The sequence below is a fragment of the Aethina tumida genome, chromosome 5 (assembly GCF_024364675.1).
Source record: "Aethina tumida isolate Nest 87 chromosome 5, icAetTumi1.1, whole genome shotgun sequence".
NCBI lineage: Eukaryota > Metazoa > Arthropoda > Insecta > Coleoptera > Nitidulidae > Aethina > Aethina tumida.
In genome coordinates, this window is record NC_065439.1 from 5959857 (window position 1) to 5966746 (window position 6890).

The 6890-nt window shown below is 26.6% G+C and overlaps 1 long non-coding RNA gene across 1 annotated transcript; it reads right to left on the bottom strand.

The window, feature by feature from the left end:
• Positions 1–1963: 1963 nt before the first annotated feature.
• Positions 1964–6615, bottom strand: LOC126265531 (uncharacterized). Its single transcript, XR_007548023.1, has 6 exons — positions 6473–6615; positions 6138–6264; positions 5799–5925; positions 5237–5331; positions 4678–4804; positions 1964–2124 (listed from the first exon to the last, which is right to left on the bottom strand). It is a non-coding gene; the product is annotated as an uncharacterized LOC126265531 (long non-coding RNA).
• Between the last annotated feature and the right edge of the window lie 275 nt (positions 6616–6890).

The window sequence follows — 6890 nt, forward strand, 5'->3', positions numbered from 1 at the left end:
ATAACATCGATGTCCTTGCCAGAGACATAACGGAATACACTAAATATGTGGATGCACTAAGGGAAAGCGATAAGGCCTTCCACACATACACAACACCATCAAACAAAACCCACGCGTTCTTGATGCGACGGTTCGACGCCGAACTCGAACCAAGAGAAATGGGGGAAGGACTCGCCGAAGAGCACAGTATTAAAATACACAACATATACAAAATGAAAACCCAGTTCCGACCCCGAGATCACTCTAAAATGGACGAACCAAAACGTTAGACACGTCCTGAATACCAGAATATACTGGGAAAGAAGGAAATCGGAACGAAGCGTCATCCGATGCCATCGATGCCAGGCATGGGGCCACGCCACTTCCAACTGCAACAGACAATACCGGTGCCTGAAGGTCGCACACCTGTACCAAGTCGAGGGACTTACCGGCTAGATGCGTGAACTGACAAACTAAACTTAAAAATGGTTCTATTACAAAAATATTGATTCCCATTATAAAACGCCTAGGAGTTAAAAGTAATGAACCAGACAGTGAAGATTTTGATCTTGAAGATGAAGATACACCAGTTACAACTCTCTCCGCTATTAATACTGCAACAGTTTCATTAAAAACAAATTAGAGAATGTGATTAACAAAGCAATGACAAATGTTCCAAATCAAAACAAAAGATTAGAAATAGAACATAAACTTAAAAAAGTATTACAATTATAGTAAGTAAATTTTAAATTTGTTTACATTTTTTAAAATAAGTGTTACTTGCATAACTAGGGAAAGTAGTCTTAGGAACCTTAGATCAACAGTAGGTAAGAATTACAATAAAGATAGTGGCGAACATTACAAAAAGGACAAATATACTATAGAATTAAGATATTCCAGCAGTACAATGCAAGACGACACACAACAACACAAAACTATACCGCAACTACAATGGGAAGTTCTATATCACCTTCCGTACTCACCAGACCTTGCCACAGGTGACTATCACCTGGTTTTGGCCTCGTTTTGAAAAACGAGATGATACACTTCTTGAATTTCCAAAAGCAAGATATTTACAAAAATGTGATATATAATCTTGTGTCTAGATGGGAACATGTAATATTATCCGAGGATGATTATTTATCAGAATAAAGTTTAACCCATTTTTTTGTTATTTTTAAACCTTCAAAACTACACGAATTTTTTTGGTTGCCTAGTATTAAACCAAAAATACAACAATCAAAAATTGTATGATGTCGATACGTCATTATATACTAGAAATAAGAAAACAGAAGAAGTCAACAAATTTATTCAGACCGGAGGAGATAACAAATGGGCATATACTATAGCAGGAAAAGCAAAAGCAATTACACTTTGTTTAGCAAAGAACGAAATAAAAACTAATTATGTGCAATCGGGAATCATTGAATCATACGCCAGAATAATAGGTCATACATTATTACCCCATGAGGAAATAACAACTCTATACTCAAGAGACGATCGATTAAACACTCCAACACTAACGCTTTCAAAGCGAAATCAAAAAGAGGAAATTTCGAAATCACTAATAAACATAGTAAATAGGATAAAAAAGAGGTAAAATAACTACGTACAAGGGAATAATGAGTGTCGTATGTTAAACCAAAAACATATTAAAAAGGAACTCCTGAAACTTTGTTAAGGTAAATAGAAAATATCTTAAATCCAACTGACACATAAGAGATATACCATAACAACTATAACGGATAACCTTTAACAATTATATTTTAAACTAAATTCTTCCTTTAGATACTTGTTATAATTGTCAATTTATCAACTCCAATGTTCAAAGAGCAGCAGGTTATAAACTTTAGTTGAGACAAATGAACAAGTACACACAAGTGAATATGTACTATTGAAAGAATAAATTACATTGTTACAAACTTGCAAACTAAATATATAAAATTACTTATGAAAGTCCACAACTGGGACAGCAACTCGTCCTTATGTCAATATCCAAATTAATATAGACTTTAAGTTCTAAGAGGTCGAACCCGAGATCTCCCAATTATTTTGGTGTTCTAGTAGATTGACATAATCAATTGGTTCGAGTGGCTGAAGAAAGTAAAACTCGATGAGTGGTTTCCGAGTAAATAATCCTAATACCTAAAACACAAAAAGATCACAAACGTTAGAACGTATTGTAACTACATACTTATTGATATATTCTCTTCAAAATTTTAAGTAGTTAACAAAACGTTCTGGGATAGATACACAAGTAACCATTTTTAACTAATTTTAAATTTCTTTGTGATTCTGGAGAGAAATGATAACATGAGTCAAAGACAACCTGAAATATCATGACTATAACAAACTCTCTTCAAGTTACCAATATGACTTCTAAAGAGGAAGTCACTGTAGAGAGAATGTCTTAAATCTCAATTCAAAAATGGTGTATCAAAAATTAATATTCAAAATAAAATAATAAACCTGAATTATTGTTTTCAAATTTACTAAAAAAACATAAAAAATAAAATAATAACACACTGAAAACTTTAGAACGGTTTAGTTCTTAGTAACTGAGTATAATTTGTTACAATAATTTAAGATGATTAATTTTAATTATATTTTCAATACTAATTTTTAAAAGAGAAAATAAAAAGACCTATTTAAAAGTCATGGGGAACTACTCGAAGGTAGTCGCAATGAAATATTTTCTTCGCAGGATGTATTTTCATAATCTAAAATTTTTATTATATATTATTATAGTTAACTAGTATAAAAAGAAGTATAAATAAATTTTTTATGGTATAAACAAATATTAATTTAGTCATTTTCAGTCTTATTTAGTATTTTTGAAATTAACTCAACTTAACAATTCATAGAAATTAATTAATATACCTTTTTAAATAAATGTACTTGAGAATTTATAGAAAATCTTTAAAGATAATTTTTAAAGGTAAATTTAAAAATATAAATTTATTAAATTTTAATGTTTCTTAATATTTTTATGTTTGAAGTAATTAAACAATTAATAGAAATTAATGTAAAATTTTGTAAAATTACAAAGCAAAATAAAACAAATTTTACTACGAAAATAAAGATGAACAACATCAATTAATTATATATACAAAAATCATCAATTTTCAGCAAATAATGTTTGAAACTAAACAAATTTGAAAATTTACAATTTTAAGCCAAAAATAACTAGAAGAATATTGAAAAAATTTAAATTACTTGAAAAATATCTTTAAGTTTGTTAAAATGTTTTAAAATTAGATATTCACTATGAAAATTTTAAATTGGTGAAATTTTTCAACATAATCTGAGAATAAAAGTGAAAATATAAGAAATTTAATTGATTATATAAACAAAAATCATCAAACTAGACAAATTTGAAAATTATATAGCGTAATTTGAGAATTTTAAGCTGAAAGAAAGAAATTCAATTATTCCGTTTGAAACAAAAAAGTATGTAGAAAAGGATATCAAAATATGGTTCGTGGCAATTAAACTATTAAAAAACTTGACCCCGGAGTAAATTCTTCTCTAATTAATCTGGCAATAATTGTGACAGTTAAAATACTTAAAAATTTTACTAAACCAGTTGCTCTACATATTTTCATTACAACTTTTTTTAAATAATCAATTTTCTAAAAGAATTAAAATTGTTATTTGAAATATTAAAAAAATAAAATTAAAACAAAATTATAAAATTTAAAATATTAAGGTTAAAAAATTAAAAATGGTCAGTTAAATTGTAATTTTAAAAACACACAATCAGCATAATAATGAGCATAATCGGGGCAGTTTTTAAGAAAAAACCGAGAGTTAATGTACGTTTGTTGCAATATTGTGAATTTGTTTTAATCAAACTAAAACGACAGATTAACAGTCGCTAATCTATCATTTATATAATAGATAATATATAAATAATAATTTATATATAGGGTAAAAATTTGTAATATTGGCTTAAATATGACAAGATAAAATTTTAAAATTGTTGCGCTATATGTCCCGTATCTTTATGTCCATATATTATTCTTATATTAATCAAAATTTATTTCTACAATACGAATCTGAACGATTATAATTGCGCTTCTTAAAACACACAGTGAATATAATATTAGACAAAATAAGTTAATAGTAAATGTGAAACTGACCTTTTATATTTGTGTTTCTAACTTATTTAATTTTCTCCCTTGCTAAAATTTTAAGTTACATTTAAGTTAAAAAATACAGAATAATACAACTCATACACTAAATTATTGTGAGAGAAAAATATTATAGATTGTAAAGGTTGAGGCTTTTGTGACCATAGTTTTCACATATATAGTTGTTCAGGTTTATTGGTCAAAGTTTGTTGGAATTAGTTCCTGTAGATTGATACAAATTGTGACAATATTTAAAACAGAGACACCTTGGTGATAAATGATCGTATTTAGTCAAAAATAATTGCCCACCATACATATTTAAATTAAACACTTGCACAACAATTGTGAACAGCTAAAATTTGTAAGATAACCTTAAGTACAATAAGGTAAAATTTAAAATTTATTAGTCTATATTTCCAACATTTACTTATCTATATCTTATCCATATATTAATGAAAATTTATATTTTTACAATACAAAACTGAATGGTTATAATTGTACTTTTAAAAACACACAACCAGTATGATACTATGTAAAATTAGTTTATAGTAAATATGGGACTGACCTAATATACTTATATTTCTGATTCATTTCATTTCCTTTCTTCATAAAATAACATGCCAGTTCAATTTTTTATTTGTCTTAAGGTTGTTACAACTTGGTGGGAAGCTTTTTAGTTTCTTGGTTAAATGCTGAAAACATATTAGTTATTCAATTTGTTAAAATAATTTTGTATAATAGTTAAGTTAAAAATATAGTATAATATAATTTATATTCTAACTTATTGTGAGTGACACATATTGTTGAACAATATACACAGAAAAGATACCTTGGAAGTAACTTATTTAAATAGCCAAAAATAATTGTCCTGCATATATATTTATACCAAACACGTACACAACAATTTCAAACAGTTAAAATTTGTTAAGGTATCTTTTAGTATGATAAAATAAAATTTAATTTTTTAAATTTAAATTATACTATATGCTCAATATTTGCTTATCCACATATTAATGAAAATTTATATTTTCACAATACAAAATTGAACAGTTGTAATTGTACTTATAAAAACACATAATCAGTATGGTAATATGCAATTAGTTTATAGAAAATATGAAACTGACCTTTTATATTTACTTTTCTGATTCATTTCATTTCCTTTCCTCATAAAATAACATGATAGTTTAAAACTTGTTGGACAGTATTTCTTGGTTAAATGCTGAAAACAAAAAATTGAAATTAGTTATCCAATTTATTAATATAATATTAGATAATAGTTAAGTTAAAAGATATAGTGTATTATAATTTATATACTAACTTATTGTGAGTGAAAAATGTTGTAGATTGATACCAATTATGACAACATTTAAAACAGAAAAAACATTTTGGAGGTAACTTGTGATAAATGATCATATTTAAATAACCAAAAATAATTGCCCTGCATACATATTTATATTAAACACATGCACAACAGTTTTGAACAATTAAAATTTGTAAGATAACCTTAAGTACAATAAGATAAAATTTAAAGTTTATTAGACTGTATGTCCAACATTTACTTAACCATATATTAATGAAAATTTATATTTTTACAATACAAAACTGAACAATTGTAATTGAGCTTTTAAAAACACACAATTGGTATGATACTATGGAAAATTTGTTTATACCAAATGTAAGGCCTACCTTTTATATTTACATTTGTGACTCATTTCATATCATTTCCTAATAAAATGATATGCTAGTTTAGTTTTTCATTTGTACTAAGGAACTTTCAATGTGGTAGGAAGCATTTTAGTTTCTTGGTTAAATGCTGAAAACCAAAAATTGATATAAGTTATTCAATTTAATTTTATATATTAGTTAGTTATACATTAGATTATATATTCATCATTTACTTATCAACATATTAATGGAAATTTATGTTTTTACAATGCAAAACTGAACAATTGTAATTGTGCTATTAAAAACACACAATCGATATGATACTATGCAAAATTTGTTTATAGTAAATGTGAGACTGACCTTATATATTTACATTTCTAATTCATTCCATGTCACTTCCTCATAAAATGATATGCCAGTTTAGTTTTTGATTTGTACTAAGGAACTTTCAACATAGTAGGAAGCTTTTTAGCTTCTCAGTTAAATGCTGAAAACCAAAAATTGATGTTATTCAATTTAATTTTAAATATTAGTTAGTTATGCATTAGATTATATGTTCATCAGTTACTTATCTACATATTAATGAAAATTTATATTTTCACAATACAAAATTGAACAGTTGTAATTATACTTATAAAAACACACAATCAGTATCAAACAAAGCAAAATTAGTTTATAGTAAATATGAGACTGACCTTTTATATTTACGTTTTTGATTATTTTCATTTCCTTTCTTCGTAAAAATTCATGCCAGTTTAATTTCTCATTTGTCCCAAGAAACAACTAGTGGAAATCTTCTTCCTTTCTGTTATGTTATAATTAAAAATTCAGTAATTCAGTTCAGTGTTTGCGGTTGATAAGTATGAACCTATGCAGAACGTACGTCGCTATCTGCCCGCTTTACTTCTAATTTGCGGGCGGTGTTGCCAATTTGTGTTATAAGTCGTATTTGGAGAAATTATAATTTATTTTTATTTGACATTATATCATGCCTTTGTTGTGGCAAATAATACGAAAGAAATGAAACGAAACAATAAATACGGAATTAAAATTTATTGTAAGAGAGGATATTGTTGTCTAATGCACTTAAGTATGGCATTGAAATGGTCCCCG